Source organism: Bubalus kerabau, chromosome X (assembly GCF_029407905.1).
Source record: "Bubalus kerabau isolate K-KA32 ecotype Philippines breed swamp buffalo chromosome X, PCC_UOA_SB_1v2, whole genome shotgun sequence".
Classification (NCBI taxonomy): Eukaryota; Metazoa; Chordata; class Mammalia; order Artiodactyla; family Bovidae; genus Bubalus; species Bubalus kerabau.
In genome coordinates, this window is record NC_073647.1 from 31,839,672 (window position 1) to 31,863,829 (window position 24,158).

Sequence of the window (24,158 nt, forward strand, 5' to 3'; positions counted from 1 at the left end):
CAGGAAAAATAAAAGGACAATTTATACTGTGTTGGTTCCACTTGCAGAAGATCTTTGCAGTTGCAGTTAAAAGAGTTGAATTTCATATCAATATTATCAGATGCTTCAAATAAAAAAGAGCTTATTCCAATAATAGTACCATTTTTAAGAAACCAAATTTATGGAGCTTGCCTTGGCAAGCCTTTGTGAATAAAACATTGTCAGAGACAGTGTATCTGCCTTTATTGTAAATGTTACTGTAAATTCACTTTAGAACTTCAAAACTGAAGGAAAAAACATTTTCTGTTGTAATTAACATTTACCTGTAAGTGTATTCACATCTAAATAAATTTAAAATACAAATGCAATTTATTTTGTGGTGAAATGCATATATGGTGATAATAAAAAATACAGGTAGAGCCCAGCATGATGTTAAAAACAATATTCCAACTCAAATAAGAAAGATAGGGAGCAGAAATGTGCTTGGCATTAGTGGTAGTACATAGATAGTTTATAGTTACATCTATAAAAACAAAGTATTCTACCAATTCAAATAGAAGCTACTGCTAAGTCACTGCTAAGTCACTTCAGTCGTGTCCAACTCTGTGCAACCCCATAGACGGCAGCCCACCAGGCTCCACCGTCCCTGGGATTCTCCAGGCAAGAACACTGGAGTGGGTTGCCATTTCCTTCTCCAATGCATGAAAGTGAAAAGTGAAAGTGAAGTCACTCAGTCGTGTCCGACTCTTCACGACCCCATGGACTGCAGCCCACCAGGCTCCTCTATCCATGGGATTTTTCAGGCAAGAGTACTGGAGTGGGGTGCCGTTGCCTTCTCCAAAATAGAAGCTATAGTTCCCCAAATTTAAAAATAGCATTACATATATACACAAAGTATTTGGTTTATAACGTTTTTCTGCAAATACTAGTATGGTGTAAACACAATGAAAAACAACATGATCGTTTAGACATGTTTGCTGCCCGTGGTCAGTCTGAGGTTCAAAATGATATCTTTGAAGGACTGGTAAATCAACCCATGTTATGTTTTTTTTTTTTTTTTTTTTTTTTTTTTTTTTTTTTAACCTTCTTGGAAGTCTTCTAAATTTGGGGTACATTTTGTTCAAAATCAATAAAAGGAGGAGGCGGTCCTAAGATGGTGGAGGAATAGGTCAGGGAGACCACTTTCTCCCCTACAAATTCATCAAAAGAACATTTGAACTCTGAGTAAATTCCACAAAACAACTTCTGAATGCTGCCAGAGGACATCAGGCACCCAGAAAAGCAGCCCATTGTCTTCAAAAGGAGGTAGGAAAAAATATAAAAGACAAAAAGAGAGACAAAAGAGGTAGAGATGGAGCTCCATCCCCGTGAAGGGAGTCTTAAAAAAGAGAGAAGTTTCCAAACACCAGGAAACACTCTCACTGCCAAGTCTGTGGAGAGCCTTGGAACCACAGAGGGCAACATAACTGGGAGGAAAAATAAATAAATAATTAAAATCCACAGATAATGTGCCCAGTGGTAACTCCCCCAGCGGAGAAGCAGTGCAGATGCCTGCATCCGATGCTAGCAAGCGGGGGCTGGGCAGGGAGGCCCGGGCTGCATTGCTTAGAGTAAGGACCGGGCCTGAATGCCCCGAGGGCAATCTGAGGGAACTAACTTGGGCTAGCAAACCAGACTGTGGAATAGCTACCATGTAAAAAGCCCTAACCTAAGACACCTTCAGGCCCGCTCACAGAACAAAGGACTGAGCAGAGCTAGCCCACTGCAGACCATCCCCCTCAGGTGACAGGCAGCCAGAGCTGGAAGGGGGAAATCACGGCCTCAGAGAAGCATTATCTACCAAACTGCAAGCAGGCTTCGTTGCTAACTAAGACTTCTTGGGATTCTGGATGGTTAACATTCGCCTGAGAAGGTGCGCTGGTTGTACACCCAGAAAACCGAACAGGAGGGATGGGGAGGCGATAAGTGGCAGCGACCACGCTTGCCAAACACCTGGTCACCTGAGCTGCTCGGACCTGGGAAGGACACAAAACACAGGCCCAGCCAAGTCTGCACCTCTGAGGACTACCCGAATACCTGAATCTGAGCGACTTAGACCTTGGAAGTGCATACAACCCAGGGCCGGGCTCAGACAGTTCCCAGCAGAGCAACCTAGAACCTAAACAGTGTAGACAGGGAAAGCACACATGCTATCAGTGGGGAGGAAACCCAGTGTGGCCAAGACACTGTGAGCACACACCAGTGTTATTTGCAGCCTCCCTCCTTCCCCACAACATGACTGAACAAGTTAGCCTAAAAAAGTGTCCACCACTGCCCCCTTGTGTCAGGGTGGAAATTAGACACTGAAGAGACGAGCAAACAGAAGAAGCTAAAACAGAGGGAACCTCCTTGGAAGTGACAGGTGCAATAGATTAAAACCCTGTAGTTAGTACCGAATACATAGAAAGGGGCCTATAGATCTTGAGAAATATAAGCTGGATCAAGGAACTATCCAAAAAAGAACTGACCCCACACTGTCCACAACAACACCAGAGAAAGTCCTAGATATATATTTTACTATTTTTACTATCATTCTTTATTTTTTTAATTGTTAATTCCTCTATTATTCCTTTAATTTTCATTTTTATAACCTACTATTACTTTGCAAAAAAAAGAGACCCTATTTCTTAAAGCAAACCTCATGTGTGTGTGTGTGTGTGTGTGTGTGTGTGTGTGTATATATATATATATAAAATAATTTTTGTGACTTTGTTTTTTTTTTTTCCTTAATATTGTATTTTTGAAAATCCAACCTCTACTCTAGATTTTTAATCTTTGCTTTTTGGTATTTGTTATCAATTTTGTGCCTTTAAGAACCCAATCCTCAGTACCCATTTTTACTTGGGAGCAAGATTACTGGCTTGACTGCTCTCTCCCCCTTACTCTCCTTTTTCTCTACCAGGTCGCCTCTATCTCTTCCCTCCCCCTTCTCTTCTCTACCCAACTCTGTGGATCTCTCTGTGTGTTCCAGACATTGGAGAACACTTAGGGAACTGATTACTGGCTGGATTTGTCTCGCTCGTTTTGATTCCCCCCTTTATCCGCCTGACCACCTCTGTCTCCTTCCTCCCTCTTCTCTTCTCTGTATAACTCCGTGAACATCTCTGAGTGGTCCAGACTGTGGAGCACACATAAGTGAGTGATTACTGGCTAGCTTGCTCTCTCCTCTTTTGATTCCACCTCATCTCATTCAGGTCACCTCTAAATCCCTCCTCCCTCTTCTCATCTCCATGTAACTCTGTGAACCTCTCTGGGTGTCCCTCACTGTGGAGAAACTTTTCATCTTTAACCTAGATGTTTTATAAACAGTGCTGTATAGATGGAGAAGTCTTGAGGCTACTGTAAAAATAAGACTGAAAACCAGAAACAGGAGGCTTAAGTCCAAATCCTGAGAACACCAGAGAACTCCTGACTCCAGGGAACAAAAATTGCTATGCTATGCTATGCTATGCTAAGTCACTTCAGTTGTGTCCGACTCTGTGCGACCCCATAGATGGCAGCCCACCAGGCTCCCCCATCCCTGGGATTCTCCAGGCAAGAACACTGGAGTGGGTTGCCATTTCCTTCTCCAATGCATGAAAGTGAAAAGTGAAAGTGAAGTCCCTCAGTTGTGTCCGACTGTTAACGACCCCATGGATTGCAGCCTAACAGGCTCCTCCATCCATGGGATTTTCCAAGCAAGAGTACTGGAGTGGGGTGCCATTGGCAAAAATTGATAGGAGCTCATCAAACGCCTCCATACGTACACTGAAACCAAGAACCACCCAAGGGCCAACAAGTTCCAGAGCAAGACATACCATGCAAATTATCCAGCAACACAGGAACACAGCCTGGAGCTTCAATATACAGGCTGCCCAAAGTCACTCCAAACCCATTGACATCTCATAATTCATTACTAGACACTTCATTGCACTCCAGAGAGAAGAAATCCAGCCCCACCCACCAGAACACCCACACAAGGTTCCCTAACCAGGAAACCTTGAAAAGCCACACGTACAACCCCACCCACAGCAAGGAAACTCCACAATAAAGAGAACTCCACAAACTGCCAGAATATGGAAAGACCATCCCAAACACAGCAATATAAACAAGATGAAGAAACAGAGGAATACCCACCAGGTAAAGGAACAGGATACATGCCCACCAAACCAAACAAAAGAGGAAGAGATAGGGAATCGACCTGATAAAGAATTCTGAATAATGATAGTGAAAATGACCCAAAATCTTGAAATCAAAATGGAATCACAGATAAATAGCCTGGAGACAAGGACTGAGAAGATGCAAGAAAGGTTTAACAAGGACCTAGAAGAAAAAAAAGTCAATATATAATGAATAATGCAATAAATGAGATCAGAAATACTCTGGAGGGAACAAATAGTAGAATAATGAAGGCAGAAGATAGGATTAGTGAGGTAGAAGATAGAATGGTAAAAATAAATGAATCAAAGAGGAAAAAAGAAAAACAAATTAAAAGAAATGATGAGAATCTCAGAGACCTCTGGGACAATGTTAAAGGCCCCAACATTCGAATCATAGGAGTCCCAGAAGAAGAAGAAGACAAAAAGAAAGACCAAGAGAAAATACTTGAGGAGATAATAGTTGAAAACTTCCCTAAAATTGGGAAGGAAATAATCACCCAAGTCTAAGAAACCCAGAGAGTCCCAAACAGGATAAACCCAAGGCAAAACACCCCAAGACACATATTAATCAAATTAACAAAGATCAAACACAAAGAACAAATATTAAAAGCAGCAAGGGAAAAAAACAAATAACACACAAGGGGATCCCCATAAGGATAACAGCTGATCTTTCAATAGAAACTCTTCAGGCCAGGAGGGAATGGCAGGGCATGCATAAAGTGATGAAAAAAAAAAAAATAACTTACAGCCCAGATTAATGTACCCAGCAAGGATCTCATTCAAATATGAAGGAAAAACCAAAAGCTTTATAGACAAGCACAAGCTGAGAGAAATCAGCACCACCAAACCAGGTCTCCAACAAATGCTAAAGGATCTTCTCTAGACAGGAAACACAAAAAGGGTGTATAAACTGGAACCCCCCAAAAAAGGAAATGGCAACGGGATCATACTTATCAATAATTACCTTAAATATATATGGGTTGAATGCCCTAACCAAAATAAAAAGACTGGGTGAATGGATACAAAAACAAGACCCCTATGTATGTTGTCAACAAGAGACCCACCTCAAAACAAGGAAGACATACAGACTGAAAGTGAAGGGCTGGAAAAAATTACTCCATGCAAATAGAGACCAAAAGAAAGCAGGAGTAGCAATACTCATTAAGATAGGATAGACTTTAAAACAAAGGCTGTGAAAAGAGACAAAGAAGGTCACTACATAATGATCAAAGGATCAATCCAATAAGAAGATATAACAATTATAAATATATATGCATCCAACATAGGAGCACCACAGTATGTAAGACAAATGCTAACAAGTATGAAAGGCGAAATAAACAATAACACAATAATAGTGGAAGACTTTAATAGGCCACACACACCTATGAATAGATCAACTGAACAGAAAATCAACAAGGAAACACAAACTTTAAATGATACAATAGGGCAGATAGACCTAATTGATATCTCTAGGACATTTCTCCCCGAAACAATGATTTTCACATTTTTCTCAAGCACACACGGAACCTTCTCCAGGGTAGATCACATCCTGGGCCATAAATCTAGCCTTGGAAAATTCAAGAAAATCGAAATCATTCCAAGCATCTTTTCTGACTACAATGCAGTAAGATTAGATCTCAATTACAGGAGCAAAACTAATAAAAATTCCAACATATGGAGGCTGAACAACACGCTGCTGAATAACCAACAAATCACAGAAGAAATCAAAAAAGAAATAAAAATATGCATAGAAATGAATGAAAATGAAAACACAACAATCCAAAACCTGTGGGACACTGTAAAAGCAGTGCTTAGGGGAAGGTTCAGAGCAATACAGGCATACCTCAAGAAACAAGAAAAAAAGTCAAATAAATAACCTAACTCTACACCTAAAGAAACTAGAAAAGGAAGAAATGAAGAACCCCAAGGTTAGTAGAAGGAAATAAATCTTTAAAAACTAGGGCAGAAAGAATGCAAAAGAAACACAGAGACCACAGCAAAAATCAACAAAGCCAAAAACTGGTTCTTTGAGAGGATAAAGAAAATTGACAAACCATTAGCCAGACTCATCAAGAAACAAAGGGAGAAAAAACAAATCAATAAAATTAGAAATGAAAATGGAGAGATCACACAGACCACACAGAAATACAAAGGATCATAAGAGACTACTTTCAGCAATCATATGCCAATAAAATGGACAACTTGGAAGAAATGGACATATTCTTAGAAAAGTACAACTTTCGAAAACTGAACCAGGAAGAAATAGAAAACCTTAACAGACCCATCACAAGCATGGAAATTGAACCTGAAATCAGAGATCTTACAGCAAACAAAAGCCCAAGTCCAGACGGCTTCACATCTGAATTCTACCAAAAATTTAGAGAAGAGCTAACACCTATCCTACTCAAACTCTTCCAGAAAATTGCAGAGGCAGGTAAACTTCCAAACTCATTCTATGAGGCCACCATCACTCTAATACCAAAACCTGACAAAGATGCCACAAAAAAAGAAAACTACAGGCCAATATCATTGATGAACATAGATGCCAAAATCCTTAACAAAATTCCAGCAATCAGAATTCAACAACTCACTAAAAAGATCATACATCATGAGTGGGCTTTATCCCAGGGATGCAAGGATTCTTCAATATCTGCAAATCAATCAATGTAATACACCACATTAGCAAATTGAAAAATAAAATCCATATGATTATCTCAATAGATGCAGTGAAAACCTTTGAAAAAATTCAACATCCATTTATGATAAAAACTCTCCAGAAAGCAGGAATAGAAGGAACATACCTCAACATAATAAAAGCTACATATGACAAACTCACAGCAAACTTTATCCTCAATGGTGAAAAATTGAAAGCATTTCCCCTAAAGTCAGGAACAAGACAAGGGTGCCCACTTTTACCACTACTGTTCAACATATTTTTGGAAGTTTTGGTCACAGCCATCAGAGCATAAAAAGAAACAAAAGGAATCCAAATTGGAAAAGAAGAAGGAAAACTCTCACTGTTTGCAGATGACATGATCCTCTACATAGAAAACCCTAAAGACTCCACCAGAAAATTACTAGAGCTAATCAACGAATATAGTAAAGTTGCAGGATGTAAAATCAACACCCAGAAATCCCTTGCATTCCTATACACTAATAATGAGAAAACAGAAAGAGAAATTAAGGAAACAATCCCATTCACCATTGCAACGAAAAGAATAAAATACTTAGGAATATATCTACCTAACAAAACTAAAGACCTATATATAGAAAACTGTAAAACACTGGTGAAAGAAATCAAAGAGGACACTTATAGGTGGGGAAATATACCATGTTCATGGATCGGAAGAATCAATATAGTGAAAATGAGTATACCACTCAAAGTAATCTATAGATTCATTGCAATCCCTAAGAAGCTACCAATGGTATTTTTCAGAGAGCCAGAACAAATAATTTCACAATTTGTATAAAAATACAAAAAACCTCGAATAGCCAAAGCAATCTTGAGAAAGAAGAATGGAACAGGAGGAATCAACTTGCCTGACTTCAGGTTCTACTACAAAGCCACAATCATCAAGACAGTATGGTACTGGCACAAAGACAGTAATATAGATCAATGGAACAAAATAGAAAGCCCACAGATAAATCCACCGCCTATGAACACCTTATCTTTGACAAAGGAGGCAAGAATATACAATGGATAAAAGGCAATGTCTTTAACAAGTGGTGCTGGGAAAACTGGTCAAGCACTTATAAAAGAATGAAACTAGAACACTTTCTAACACCATACACAAAAATAAACTAAAAATGGATTAAAGATCTAAATGTAAGACTAGAAACTATAAAACTCCTTGAGGAGAACATAGGCAAAACACTCTCTGACATAAATCACAGCAGGATCCTCTATGACCCACCTCCCAGAATATTGGAAATAAAAGAAAAAATAAACAAATGGGACCTAATTAAAATTAAAAGCTTCTGCACAACAAAAGAAACTATAAGCAAGGTGAAAAGACCGCCTTCAGAATGGGAGAATATAATAACACATGAAGCAACTGACAAAGAATTAATCTCAAAAATATCCAAGCAACTCCTGCAGCTCAATTCCAGAAAAATAAATGACCCAATCAAAAAATGGGCCAAAGATCTAAACAGACATTTCTCCAAAGAAGACATACAGATGGCTAACAAACACATGAAAAGATGCTCAACATCACTCATTATCAGAGAAATGCAAATCAAAACCACAATGAGGTACCATTTCACACCAGTCAGAATGACTGCTATCCAAAAGTCTACAAGCAATAAATGCTGGAGAGGGTGTGGAGAAAAGGGAACCGTTTTACACTGTTGGTGGGAATGCAAACTAGTCCAGCCACTATGGAGAACAATGTGGAAATTCCTTAGAAACTGGAAATAGAACTGCCGTATGACCTAGAAATCCCACTTCTGGGCATACACACCGAGGAAACCAGAATTGAAAGCGACATGTGTGTTAATGTTCATTGCAGCACTGTTTATAATAGCCAGGACATGGAAGCAACCTAGATGTCTATCAGCAGACGAATGGATAAGAAAGCTGTGGTACATATACACAATAGAGTATTACTCAGCCATTAAAAATAATACATTTGAATCAGTTCTAATGAGGTGGATGAAACTGGAGCCTATTATACAGAGTGAAGTAAACCAGAAAGAAAAACACCAATGCAGTATATTAACGCATATATATGAAATTTAGAATGATGGTAACGATAACCCTGTATGCGAGACAGCAAAAGAGGCACAGATGTATAGAACAGTCTTTTGGACTCTGTGGGAGAGGGCGAGGGTGGGATGATTTGGGAGAATGTCATTGAAACATGTATAATATCATATATGAAATGAATCGCCAGTCCAGGTTTGATGTCTGATGCAGGATGCTTGGGGCTGGTGCACTGGGATGACCCAGAGGGATGGTATGGGAAGGCAGGTGGGAGGGGGGGTTCAGGATGGTGAACACGTGTGCACCCTTGGTGGCTTCATGTTGATGTATGGCAAAGCCAATGCAATATTGTAAAGTAATTAGCCCCCAATTAAAATAAATAAAAAAATCAATAAAAGCATTTCTGTTTGCTACCAGGATGTGGAGGCACTGTAATGTGGCAACCTGGCTAGGCCACACTCCTTTGTCACAGAATTCCCTTCCCTGGACGTTTTTGCTCAGTTGGAATAGGAATTTTGGTGGCTTGAAGACCAGGAGCAGCAAGGGAGGTGTTTTCCCCTGCGAGAAGTGGAGGCACGTGCTCTTGTAATTCACAGGCCTTTTCATTCATCCATTTGCTGGTTACCTTGAGGATTCAGGGCAGTGGGAGAGGTGGGGCCTGAGGCTGCCCCAGCTTCCCCTGGATCCTGCTCCTTTCACTGCTAGCTCCTGGGGTGAGAGCAGATCTTCACAAAGAGCGCCTTTTCCTTCCAAACACTCACTGTATGGAGCTTGGAGGTAACGGGAACTCCAACCACCCCATCTGCCTTTGTGGGTTCCCACTCAGACTCATGGGCTGCCGCTTCCATTTGTAGGTTTTGTCTTTTTCTTGCCTTCTTTGCTTTACCTCCATCTTCCCTTCCTGCCTTCCTGGTAAATATCACGTTCCTAAATCAGACAGGAAGAACTTACTCTACTCCCACATTTCCCTAGTGTTAAATTCCTGTAACAAGTCATATTAATGCTTTGGTGTATGTGTACTATGTAGCTGAGAAATCACAAAACGATACCCTTATTAGTAAGTTTGAAATAATAATTGTGGTACCTGATGCTGGGGAAGAGTCTGTGTGGTGGGAACTGAAAGAAATGGAGTGTGGTTGGTTGGTGGCAATGGGTGAGATGGTTAGAAAATTTTGGAAAAACAGGTAGGAGCTGGATGTTGGAGTTTTGATTCATTCTCAGTGCACTGCCAAGCTTTGGGATGTTTCAGCAGGAAAGTCATATGATTTGGTTTACATTCAAGAAGATTCCTCTGAGAAGTGATTGAAGGGGTACAAAATGGAAACAAAGAGACAAATTAGGAGGCTCTTGGTATAGACCAGGCAGGAAATGATGAAATCTTGGTCCAAGGGAGATGACAACGGAGACAGATCCAAAGTTGGATTTCAGATATATATTTGTCTTATAATTGACAAGATTTGCTAATAACAGGTTCAGTGTGGGGCGGGTAGGTGGAGCTCTTAGGTAGGAGAAAGGGGAACCTTAGAGGATAATCCTTAAGTTTTAGAGTTTTGAGTAGTTGGGTAGACACAGATGATGGTTATTACTGAGAAGTAGCAGGTGTGTGTTTGTATGTGTGATATGTTTATGAGCAGACAGGTTTGGAAGAGTTCAGTTTATGCATGTGCAGTAGGCTGGTCTCTCTGACTTTCTGCTGCCCTCCCTGCTCCTTTGGCAACCAGAAAGCTCAGAAAAAATACTTGAGGTTCAACAGAATCAGTCTTTTTAGTCCTTAATCTCTTCATACCTCAGTTCCTCTTCCACTGGTTTTGGATTTTTATTCATCTGTTTCCTTGGAGATGATGATGCTTATATTTTATTTGTATTTTACTGTATGTGTATTTGCAAGTTGTTGAATTCTTCATGAAAGTAAACACCTGTGGTTTTCAATGTGGGGCAGCTCCCACCCCCCTGCTCCCACAATTGGAAATATATGGAGACATTTGTGGTTGTCATAATTGGTGGGCAGGATGCTACAGGCTTCTAGTGGGTAGGGATCACATGGGCTGTTGGACATCCTGCAGCACACAGGACCGCATCCCCACAACCAAAAATTTCCTGGTGTAAAATGTCAGTAGTGCTGGACTGAATAATCTTCACGTCGAATATAAATAATTTAACACATATACTGTGTCTGCTCACTTGCTAAGTTGTGTCTGACTCTCTTGCGACCCCATGAGTTATAGCCCGCTAGGCTCCTCTGTCCATGGGATTTTCCAGGCAAGAATATTGCAGTGGTATTTCCTTCTCCAAAGGATCTTCCCAGCCCAGAAATTGAACCCACATCTCCTGCATTGGCAGGCAGGTTCTTTACTGCTGAGCCACCTGGGAAGCACTTCTGCCCCCTCCCCCCACCACCAAATAATTTAATAGATAAATATATAAATTTTAAAATTTATGAACACTTGGTGATGAAATGTAGAGCTTCACTTGAAGGAAGAAGTTATACCATATTGATCTTTCTTTTTCCTTTCCTCTCCCTCTCCCCTTCCTTTCTTTCTTCCTTTTAATCAGCTATACTAATTGGACTTGAGGAGATAAAAATAGGTCCCTTTATCAAGTCCAGCATAGTCACCAATAAACCTGGCACCTAGGCAAGCATGCTACAGTTCTAGAAGTATGCTATAAAGGAAACTGAATTCTACCACAGCTTCCTGGCTCTGAATATAATTTGAGCTAGAAAGTGCGGTTTTCACCTGGTTAGAAAGATGGATCAAAAAGAACTCATTCATGGACCTTCCTGAATGTAAACTTTTTAGTTTTCTATGCTTCCAGGTTTAGTTTGAATAATTACTTGCAGGCTTCAGGAGCACAACCCCAAATGATTTACATGGCTGAAAGATACAGTGGAACTCGGTATGTCTCCTGTGCTGTGGCATGCCTTTTAGACGTTTTGGTCTTTTTTTTTTTTAATCTACAAAGAAAATGGATAAGAACCTTTTGATGCCCACTATGTCACCTCACTCAGGCAGCCACTTCTGTCTTGACGTGAAAAGTGTTACACTGTGTGGTAATCACACCTGGTACAGATAGCACGGTTTTATTCCAAAGTGTGGACCCAGAGGCCTCCCTAACCTTCCAGATACACACTCTGAGAATTCAATGACCCCTGGAAGCCTTCCACATTTTCCCCCCAGGGGCTTCAGGTTCTCATGGTCGCCTCTGACTCTGAGATACTTTTTTTCACTAGATTGTCCTATTCTTGAATCATTTCCTTACCCTCCCACCTCTATATTCTGTATATGCCTGGGTGTACCTCAGACCCTTTCTTTGCAGTGCTCGACACCCCCCCCACCCATATTCACGTGGGCATAAGTACACACACATGCACATAAATTGCAAACAGTATACTGTGTGTTGCTGAGTGTACAACTCTACACAAAGTGTAAGAGAAGGGAGGTGATATGGCAGCAGTGTGGCTGAGTTTTTGAGATTAAGTGCCCCAGGTGATTGTCATCTACATCCAAGACAGAGAACCACAGCTTAAAAGTTATTCCAGTATTGCCTCTTAAGGTGTATTTTTTTCCACCTTGGTACATACACTGTAGGCAGCTTGAATCACATTTCATTATATAAACTTCACGAGAGCTGGATTTCTATTTCTTATTCATTGCTTCCCAGCACCTAAAAACAGGCCCTGGTACATGGTACATATGAAATAAGAATTGTTGAATATATGAGTGAATGAATCAATCAATTGGTATAGCCAAAGCCACAGACTCCAAAGTATTTTCAATCTTATAGTATATATCCTGGGAAGTTACTTTTGCTTCACTTACTACCTTGAGTTTTAATACCTCTAATTATAGAAGAAATTCTTTCTAAAGTCTAAGACTGTGAGGAGGAGTCTTTGAAGTTCCTAAAATGGTATGTAAAGTTTCTCATCTGCCTTGATTTTTCTTTCATGCAGTAAGTTCCATAACTTTCCATGTAGTCTCAAAGTGGTCTAATGACCCAGAAAGGTTAAGAATCACGAAGTCAGAGAATGTGTAGTTCTTTCATTGACAGACATTTTCTTCTTAAAGAAGGTTTTAATGGGGTTCCTTTATAACATCAACCTGCCTTGCACATTTAAAATAGAGTTTAGCAGGTGAAGACCCATCCATACATTTCACACACCTTTTCAGTAATTCATTTGTTCTATAGTATGATACTCACTTGTGGTGCCTACAAAGTGGAAGGTAAAACTTGTAAGTAAAAGAAGCATTGCAGTGGCCTGAGTTTCTGGTGCTTTCATACCTGCTTCCCTGGACTCCAGGCTGATTTGACCAACTACAGAAGCAAGGGTTTAAAAGGCATCTGACTCCCCATAGGTGTGACTGATTCTGCAAATGTGCCAATTCCCCTGCTCCCTCTAATTATCTGATTGAAATGCCAATTGCTCAGACATGCTAAGCAAATAGCCTATTGTTTGCCTGAAGCTGTAGCAGGTAGGAATTTCAAGCTGATAAAGGATATATAACATCCTCTGATTATTCCTTACAGCTTTGGGGGAGAGTCAGATTTCTGCTCTGTATGGAAATGGTTAAAAATCACTTTAGAAACTGGAAAAAAGAAACCATGAACATATTTATATAGAGACATAATTAACATTCTTGGTTAAATTTTGAATGATACTGATTTTTTAAAACAGTGTGAGTCATAATACTTTCCTAATTTTTTACATAAGCTGAAGTTATACAGGAAAATTTTGAGCTTGTCTGTATTTCATTTCAGGTGGAACTTGAGATATATAAGAATATTAGTGAGAATTTAGGAGTTGTTTTAAGATAAATTTTGTCCCCCTAAACACACATATGACTGTTGTAGATTTTAGAATATCGCAGACTATCAGGTTCTCTTCACTGTGAATTTAAGACTGATAAGCACACTCCAACTTTTAAATAGGGCTCTGGAGTGTTTGATTTTCATAGAAGTTTTGCATCCCTTGCAATTTATAGTATTTTCCATGACTGTGGCAGTCTTTACAGATTTCCTAACCCATAGGTCTTGAGTATAATCCATCTTTTATCATCCATTGCCACTGTTTTGTGTGAAAAAGTTTTTTTTTTTTTTATTTATTTAAGGGGTACTGATATATTTAATTCTAGCAAAAGCTGTTACTCATCAAGTTTTTCAGCGTGGGATTCAGAGCTTAAAATTCTACAGTCAGAACATATTTTCTAAAATTTTATTGAAATATAGTCAACTTACAATGTTGTGTTAATTTCTCCTGTACAGCAAAGTGATTCAGTTATACATATGCATACATTTTTAATGTTCTTTTCCATTATAGTTTATCACAGGATGTTGAATATAGTTCCTATGTTATGCAGTAAGGACCTTGTTGTATATCCATTCTATTAGTTTGCATCTGCTAATCCCAAACTCCCAGTCCATCCCTCCCCCTTGACAACCACAGGTCTGTTTTCTGTGTCTGTTGCTGCTTTGTATATAAATTTATTTGCATTGTTTTTCAGATTCCATATATAAGTGGTATTGTATGGCATTTTGTTCTATGTCTGACTTATTTCACTTAGGATGATAATCTCTAGGTTCATCCATATTTTTACAAATAGTATTATTTCATTCTTCTTTATTACAGTCTCATCATTTTAAAAGAAAATGTTAATTGGGTATGGTAAGTTAGTCTCTTAGAATAATAAATATGATATTTGACAAGTCAGATTAAAATGGATTACTGAAATGAAGTCATCTTAATAGCAGTACTCTTTTCCACTTAAAAAAATTCTCTCTTCTGCAATCAAAAGGGATCATAATATGAAATCACGTCATTTCCAATTGGTTAAAAGCTTATTAGTGATCTCTCTAACACACATGGGACCCATTGCTACACCTTTTAAACCAAAACAGAGAAGAAAGATAACAAACATTAACTGAGCATCCCCCATGTGCCAGGCCACTACTTAACATCAGATCAGATCAGTCGCTCAGTCCTGTCTGACTCTTTGTGACCCCATGAATTGCAGCACGCCAGGCATCCCTATACATCACCAACTCCCAGAGTTCACCCAGACTCATGTCCATCAAGTCAGTGATGCCATCCAGCCATCTCATCCTCTGTCGTCCCCTTCTCCTCCTGCCCTCAATCCCTCCCAGCATCAGAGTTTTTTCCAAAGAGTCAACTCTTCGCATGAGGTGGCCAAAGTACTGGAGTTTCAGTTTTAGCATCATTCCTTCCAAAGAAATCCCAGGGCTGATCTCCTTCAGAATGGACTGGTTGGATCCCTTGCAGTCCAAGGGACTCTCAAGAGTCTTCTCCAACACCACAGTTCAAAAGCATCAATTCTTCGGCGCCCAGCTTTCTTCACAGTCCAACTCTCACATCCATACATGACCACTGGAAAAACCATAGCCTTGACTAGCTGGACCTTTGTTGGCAAAGTAATGTCTCTGTTTTTGAATATGCTATCTAGGTTGGTCATAACTTTCCTTCCAAGGAGTCAGCGTCTTTTAATTTCATGGCTGCAGTCACCATCTGTAGTGATTTTGGAGCCCAGAAAAATAAAGTCTGACACTGTTTCCACTGTTTCCCCATCTATTTCCCATGAAGTAGTGGGACCGGATGCCATGATCTTCGTTTTCTGAATGTTGAGCTTTAAGCCAACTTTTTCACTCTCCTCTTTCATTTTCATCAAGAGGCTTTTGAGTTCCTCTTCACTTTCTGCCATAAGGGTGGTGTCATCTGCATATCTGAGGTTATTGATATTTCTCCCAGCAATCTTGATTCCAGCTTGTGTTTCTTCCAGTCCAACTTTCTCATGATGTACTCTGCATATAAGTTAAATAAACAGGGTAACAATATACAGCCTTGATGAACTCCTTTTCCTATTTCCAACCAGTCTGTTGTTCCATGTCCAGTTCTAACTGTTGCTTCCTGACCTGCATACAAATTTCTCAAGAGGCAGGTGAGGTGGTCTGGTATTCCCATCTCTTTCAGAATTTTCCACAGTTTATTGTGATCCACACAGTCAAAGGCTTTGGCATAGTCAGTAAAGCAGAAAGAGATGCTTTTCTGGAACTCTCTTGATTTTTCCATGATCCAGCGGATGTTGGCAATTTGATCTCGGGTTCCTCAGCCTTTTCTAAAACCAGCTTGAACATCAGGAAGTTCACGGTTCACATATTGCTGAAGCCTGGCTTGGAGAATTTTGAGCATTACTTTACTAGCGTGTGAGATGAGTGCAATTGTGCAGTAGTTAGAGCATTCTTTGGCACTGCCTTTCTTTGGGATTGGAATGAAAACTGACCTTTTCCAGTCCTGTGGCCACTGCTGAGTTTTCCAAATTTCCTGGCATATTGAGTGCAGCACTTTCACAGCATCATCTTTCAGGATTTGGAATAGCTCAACTGGAATTCCATCATCTCCACTAGCTTTGTTCGTAGTGATGCTTTCTAAGGCCTGATTGACTTCACATTCCAGGATGTCTGGCTCTATGTCAGTGATCACACCATCGTGATTATCTTTGTCGTGAAGATCTTTTTTGTACAGTTCTTCTGTGTATTCTTGCCATCTCTTCTTAATATCTTCTGCTTTTGTTAGGTCCATACCATTTCTGTCCTTTATCGAGCTCATCTTTGCATGAAATATTCCTTTGGTATTTCTGCTTTTCTTGAAGAGATCCCTAGTCTTTCCCATTCTGTTGTTTTCCTCTACTTCTTTGCATTGATCGCTGAAGAAGGCTTTATCTCTTCTTGCTATTCTTTGGAACTCTGCATTCAGATGTTTATATCTTTCCTTTTCTCCTTTGCTTTTTGCTTCTCTTCTTTTCGCAGCTATTTGTAAGGCCTCCCCAGACAGCCATTTTGCTTTTTTGCTTTTCTTTTCTATGGGAATGGTATTGATCCCTGTCTCCTGTACAATGTCACGAACCTCATTCCATAGCTCATCAGGCACTCTGTCTATCAGATCTAAGCCCTTAAATCTATTTCTCACTTCCACTGTATAATCATAAGGGTTTGGATTTAGGTCATACCTAAATGGTCTAGTGGTTTTCCCTACTTTCTTCAATTTAAGTCTGAATTTGGCAATAAGGAGTTCATGATCTCAGCCACAGTCAGCTCCTGGTCTTGTTTTTGCTGACTGTATAGAGCTTCTTCATCTTTGGCTGCAAAGAATATAATCAATCTGATTTCAGTGTTGACCATCTGGTGATGTCCATGTATAGAGTCTTCTCTTGTGTTGTTGGAAGAGGGTGTTTGTTATGACCAGTGTATTTTCTTGGCAAAAATCTATTAGCCTTTCCCCTGCTTCATTCTGTATTACAAGGCCAAATTTGCCTGTTACTCCAGGTGTTTCTTGACTTCCTACTTTTGCATTCCAGTCCCCTATAATGAAAAGGACATCTTTTTTGGGTGTTAGTTCTAAAAGGTCTTGTAGGTCTTCATAGAACTGTTCAACTTCAGCTTCTTCAGCATTACTGGTTGGGACATAGACTTGGATTACCCTGATATTGAATGGTTTGCCTTGGAAACGAACAGAGATCATACTGTCGTTTTTGAGATTGCATCCAAGTACTGAATTTCGGACTCTCTTGTTGACCATGATGGCCACTCCATTTCTTCTGAGGGATTCCTGCCCGCAGTAGTAGATATAATGGTCATCTGAGTTAAATTCACCCATTCCAGTCCATTTCAGTTCACTGATTCCTAGAATGTCGACATTCACTCTTGCCATCTCTTGTTTGACCACTTCCAATTTGCCTTGATTCATGGACCTGAAATTCCAGGTCCCTATGCAATATTGCTCTTTACAGCATTGGACCTTGCTTCTATTACCAGTCACATCCACAGCTGGGTATTGTTTTTTCTTTGTTTCCATCCCTTCATTCTTTCTGGAGTTATTTCTCCACTGATCTCCAGTAGCATATTGGGCACCTACTGACCTGGGGAGTTTCTCTTTCAGTATCCTATCCTTTTGCCTTTTCATACTGTTCATGGGGTTCTCAAGGCAAGAATACTGAAGTGGTTTGCCATTCCCTTCTCCAGTGGACCACATTCTGTCAGATCTCTCCACCATGATCCGCCCGTCTTGGGTTGCCCCACGGGCATGGCTTAGTTTCATTGAGTTAGACCAGGCTGTGGTCCTAGTGTGATTAGATTGACTAGTTTTCTGTGAGTATGGTTTCAGTGTGTTTGCCCTCTGATGCCCTCTTGCAACACCTACCGTCTTACTTGAGTTTCTCTTACCTTGGACGTGGGGTATCTCTTCACAGCTTCTCCAACAAAGCTCAGCCATTGCTCCTTACCTTAGACGAGGGGTATCTCCTCACCGCCTACCTAACATAACTGTTACCTTATAGCAATAGTGTCAAGGCTGATAACTGTCAGGGATTTGAAGGTGTAACACATATAGAAAGCAGCAGAGGGGAAACTCAAAAGTCATATCTTCCTCATTTATCAAGATCATGCTGTAACCCATGGAAGTGCTGCCACAGAAAGGGTTCTAATGAGAGGACCCAACACAGTAATCATGAAAACACCTCATTTATATAAAGTATTTGGCACTTGTTACTCTGATTTTGCACTTACTTTTCATTAAGCACCCTTTTATGGGAGTCAGACTTGTGAGTCCCCATGATAACCTTTAAAGAGGAATAACTTAAAGATGAACAATATATACTGTCTCCCCTTAAGAGTTTATAATTGAGTGGAAAGTTGGACATGTAAAAAATGTAGTATGAAATTGCATAGTAAGAGGTGACTAAGGTGGGCTTCCCTGGTGGCTCAAATGGTAAAGAATCTGCCTGCAATGAGAGAGACCTGGGTTTGATCCCTGGGTTGGGAAGATCCCCTGGAAGAGGGCATGGCAACCCACTCCAGTAGTCTTGCCTGGAGAATCCACATGGACAGAGGAGCTTGGCAAGCTATAGTCCATGGGGTTGCAAAGAAGCAGACATGACTGAGTGACTTTCACTTTCAGGTGACAAAGTTATCAATAGATTCTGAATCCAGGACTGCCCCACTTCAAAATGCTATAACGTAAGTAAAAGAAAAGTGTCCTCAAATACAAATTGAGTGAATGAATGAATGGCATATTGAGAGGATTCACTTATTTAGTATTTCCTGATTGCCTACCTGTAACATGTATGAAGCTAGGTGTGGGGGACTAAATATATCCATGATTTTGAGGAAGTTACAATTGCTGTATCAGGCAAGTGTGCAAAGAATCATATGTTGATGGTCAGTGAAAAGAAAAGGAGCTAAGAAGTGTGTTCTTTATGGTGACAGGGCTAGTAAAGGACACACCTGGACTTTGAACTTGGATCTAACTCAAAACCCATCAGTCAGTGAAATTACCAAGGGCAATGGAGAGAGAACAGTTAAATAAAGAAGACTTAGGGAGCCTGGAACCCAAGATTAAAGGTCAAGTGTTTCAAGCATCATTGAAGTGGTCTGTAGTGTTCGCTTAAGTGGAGGATGAAGGCAACCAGCACAGTACTGCCCCCTCATTCCTCATATGCAAAGAGAATAAAAAGATAGGTCTCAGCCCTTGAAGGCTTTCTCACCTAGTGAGGCATAAAAGAAAACCTACAAAGACAATTGCTGTAGTAGATCACTCTCAGTGGAACAGTAAACTGAAGTTTCCCAGTGGAAGGAAGGAAGGTGGATCTAGGTAGAGAAATTGTGACCCAAGGGCCAGAGGCTTGGAAGTCTGTGAATTTTTGGAAATATAGTCCATAATCCAGCCATCTTCTATCTGCTTACTGGAATCCTCGATGCTATTCATCCAGGCAAGATATGTACAAGAGTGTGAAGACCCTTGTAAGTTAGTTTTATAGAGGTCAGACAAAGAGGAGATGAACAGAATTAAATTAGGCTGGAGATTAAGGGTTGAGGCTATACTGCACTAATGAAGATTGGAGTTTAAAATTAGATTATGTCCTGTGGGGACATTTAAAGAATAGGCCAGGTGTCCTAATTGAAAGTGCTATGTATAGAGGCCTATAGACAGCAAACCAGATTCCATAATGGAGATATTCAAATAGCTTTGCTTTTACTAGGTGGCGATTGCCTAAAACAGTCTGGGAAACCAATTCAAAGGTTCTAGCTCTTCAAAAAAATTGAATAAGACTTTGAATGCACTCATGCAAGCATGATAACATCTATTTATAATAAAAAGTGAGTTGGGGACAAACTCACCTTTTAATAAATAGCACATAGTCTTCTGATAAATCATAACATGTTCTGTGTAGACTGGAAATAGGTTTATTTTCTGATCTTTGCAGGTCAGTGAAATAGAGGTGAGGTATTTCTAACCTGAAGTAAAGCCATGGGGAAGGCCAACCTGTAATGATAGCACATTGTAATGAGAAATCCATTGCTGTCAACCAAGAGAGGTTTGTGATTGGAAATCGTTAGTGGAAAGGGAGCTTTGGCTGATTGAATGCTTTTAAAATAAGCAAGTCTGAACCACTGTTAGTAATGTGACTGTGGCCTTCCCCAGGCTGTTTGCTCTGGAGTTGTCATGAGGATGAATAATGCTGTCTGGCAATCACTATACTATTTAGGACTCTATTAGCACATTTCTCTCTGGGGAAGATTCTTCCTAAACCGTGTGGGGAATCTTCACAATATCTTATTTTGAAATGCGAATGCAATGGACTTTGATTCCTGTGTTGATCCCCTTAAGCGAGTCTTCTAAAGCATAAAACATGCCTTCTAAACACATTTAGACTGTAAAAGAGTCCTGGCGAGGAAAATTTAAGAAGTGCTCACATCTTCAAATGCAGCTATCCATTCTCAAGCATATGCTCTTCGTCAGGAGCTATACTCAGGTGTTCACATATGTATGATGAGGTAGCATTAGAAATCACCTCATGAGAAGGGTTTAATTATCCTATTTTACAGATGAGGAAACTGTTGGTCAAAGAAGTAAAGTGATTTTGTTAAGGTTCACACAGTGATTAAGCTAAAAGTGAACTTTATACTCTTTCATATAAATATTTTACTTTCCTTAAATCTCTAGGAATGCCTTGCCTTAAGATACTGTTAACATTAAAAAATGAAGGACAAATTATACATTTAGGTCACATCAACCAAGCAGAAGGAGGAAAAAATTATTAAATTGAGAAAGTAGAAAGAGATCTATTTGTTTATAGTACTTTTATCTTCCATTGATTGAGTTGCTTAATAATATAAATACTAAAGTTCCAAATAAAATGATCAAAAGTCATAGCAGTTATGAGGTAAGGTTTGCAGACACCACATACTTAAGTTAGTGGTCCTATAGTCAGCATTTATCAAACTTGTCTACCACAGAGTTGGCTTTTCGGTTCATGGAAACATAATACCTCACTAAGACTTTTAAGACAAGAAAATCATAACATGTATACAATTTAAATGGAGAAGGAAATGGCAACCCACTCCAGTACTCTTGCCTGGAGAATCTCATGGACAGAGGAGCCTGGCGGGCTATAGTCCATGGGGTCTCAAAGAATCGGACACAACTGAGCACATGTACAAAGAGTCATACAACTTAAAAGCTAGTAAATTTGCAATTGTGATTCTAATATTCTGTTATATTTTAGTCCCAACTCTGGATATCATAACTTCAAATTGATTTTCTATAACATAATCACAAGACAGACATATCATTAAAGACAGGTTGAGTGAGAAATGAGTATTAAAAGTCCATGTATAAGGAAATGGAAAACAATACAAATTTTAAAATCCTATCACTATTCTATTACCCTAATATTTTTTAGATAACTGTATCCTTCATAAATCCTATAGAAAGCTTATAAAAAGTTTTAAACATTCTTTGCCTTTCAAATGTGTGTACTTAGTCACTCAGTCATGTTCAGCTGTTTGCAGCTCCATGGACTGTAGCTCGCATGGCTCCTCTGACAATGGAATTTTCTAGGCAAGAATACTGGAATGGGTTGCCATGCCCGCCTCCAGGGGATCTTCCCAACCCAGGGATCCAACCCAGGTCTCCCGCAATAACACCTGAGCCACCAGGGAAGTCCTGCTTGCTTTTCAAGTAGGATTTATTTATCATTTCAATTTGCCTATTACTTTAAAGCACATAGGTTATGGATTGAGATTTGAGTGAATAAAATTTTTGTGATCAGATATGTGTAGGATATGGTCATTTGCCTAAGCTATGGCACATGGGTCATACCCAGCCCTCTGTCTCTCTTTATAAACTTCTGTTGAAACAGAGCCATGGCATTTGTTCAGGTATTTTCTGTGGTTGCTTTGTACTTCAAATGCAGGGTTGAGTAGATGCAACAGAGACCATTTGACCTGCTAAGTCTAAAATGTTTATATCTGGTCCTTACAGAAAAAAAGGTTGCTAACCCTTTATCTGAACCAAGAAGTTATCCTTATGGTTGGAATTTATGGGGCCTTTAATTATCTACTGTGTTGTAATTTTCCAAGAAGAGGATGTGTTTAAATGCATACTATTTTCCAAACATTTTGGTCATACTTTTTTTTTTTTTAACTCAATCTGTCAGCCCCTGGCATGAGTGTCCTGTCACATGCTTTCAGAAATTCTGTTGATTAATTGGAAAAGACCAGCATATACAACTCACAGCTTACTGTAATTTCCAGGTTCATTTAGCCAAGGACACAAAATCCTATAACATATAACAGTGTAGCATCCCTCAGTCTCCAAAGGAGCAGCACCTAACTGATGACACTGTCTGCAAAAGGTTCAGATTTCCCAGAAGAGCAAAGCCTAATATTATTTTACAGTTCTTTTCTGTTTAGGACTCACATCACTACTGAAGGAAAATGTACACATCTCTTTGTTTAGCGTTTCTAAGGAGAGGTTTGTGTTAGGCTTTCTTAGATCTTGGTCCAAACTCGGTATCAGTGAGGTCACATTTTCCCCCAGGGAGTAAAGTAGTCTGTGCCCCTAAGTCCCTAATAAGTACCTCTTTCTAGTTTCCCACCATCCTGGAAGGCCTATTTCTCGAAATCTGTGGAATAAATAAACCTTTTGAAACAATATTTTGAAGATTTTAGCGCAGATAGCACCAGTATATCATATTTTAAGATACACAGCATTTAGGGATACATGCTACTTTTAGTTTACTCTTTTCTTAAAAGAAATCTGGAATTGGTGACAAATGTTACAAGATATCTTTTAGCATCTATCAAGATAACCATATATTTTATCTCATTTGACCTATCAAAAGGGAAATTGCTTCAACTTGATTCCTAATATTGAATAATTGTTTCTTCTGCACGTTTACATACCCAATATTGAACTCATAGTCAAAACTCTTAAAAGATAAAAAAAAAACAAAAAACAAAAAACAAAAAACTCTTCAGTATCAACAGAAACAATCAAGTCCTAAAATGAAACCAAACTACCAAGACTGTGAACACTGGAATTATCAGAAAAAAACAATATACAATGAGCATATTTAACATGTTTAGAGAAATAGAGGGTATTGAAAATTTGGCTAAGAAAAATAAATTATCCAATTGACTAATTTTGTTAGTGAAATTTGAAAAAAAAAGGGTAAAAATGATCTTCTAAAAATTAAAAAACCTTGGTGTATGGTTTTAAAAAATGTTAAACATTGCTGAAGAGAATTCATAAACTTGACTATACATCAGAAATTACTCAGAATTCAGTACAGAGAAACAGAGATGGAAAATACAAAATCTATGTTGAGAATAATGCATGACAAACTTAGAAGGATTAACATATCTAGTCGAAATACTAGAGGGATACAATAGGAAGATGGGAAGAGAGGAAATTTTCAATAAGTTTATAGTTAAGTATTTTCCGTAGTTTGTGAAAGAAACTCTCAAACTGATCCCAAAAAGAACAAATAAGATTAAACTTACACCTAAGCACATTGATATATAAACTATGGAATACTGAAACAAAGAAATGGAGTTAAAACCAGCCAGAGGGAACATAGTAAGTTGCCTCCAAAGACTGACAGACCTGAGATAGTGACTGCCAAGAGAATGAAAAAGGGTATTCTTTAACTGATTGAATTAGGCATATGTACCTGATGGAAAAACCAGATAAAGATAGTAGAAGAAAGGAAAACTGCATGCTAGTCTTGGTCCTGAAAATTGCTACTAAAATACTCTTAAAAATTGCAAACCAGCTCCATATTCTCTCTCACCATATAAATACCATATATGACATATAGATAACATACAGCTTATATACATTTATATACATAGAACATCATGATTGTGTTTATTCCAGGAATGCAAACTTAATTCAACATTAGAAAAATGATTCATCATACTAAGAGATTAAAGGTAAAAAAGTTATG

General features: G+C 39.2%; 1 long non-coding RNA gene across 1 annotated transcript in view; it reads left to right on the top strand.

Moving 5' to 3' along the window:
- The first annotated feature begins 9,108 nt into the window (after positions 1 to 9,108).
- The window catches only part of LOC129638585 (uncharacterized), a 30,840-nt gene continuing 15,790 nt past the window's right edge, over positions 9,109 to 24,158 (top strand). The window contains exons 1-2 of the long non-coding RNA XR_008707923.1: positions 9,109 to 9,639; positions 18,824 to 18,882. This is a non-coding gene — a long non-coding RNA (uncharacterized LOC129638585). The remainder of the gene's footprint in view (positions 9,640 to 18,823; positions 18,883 to 24,158) is intronic.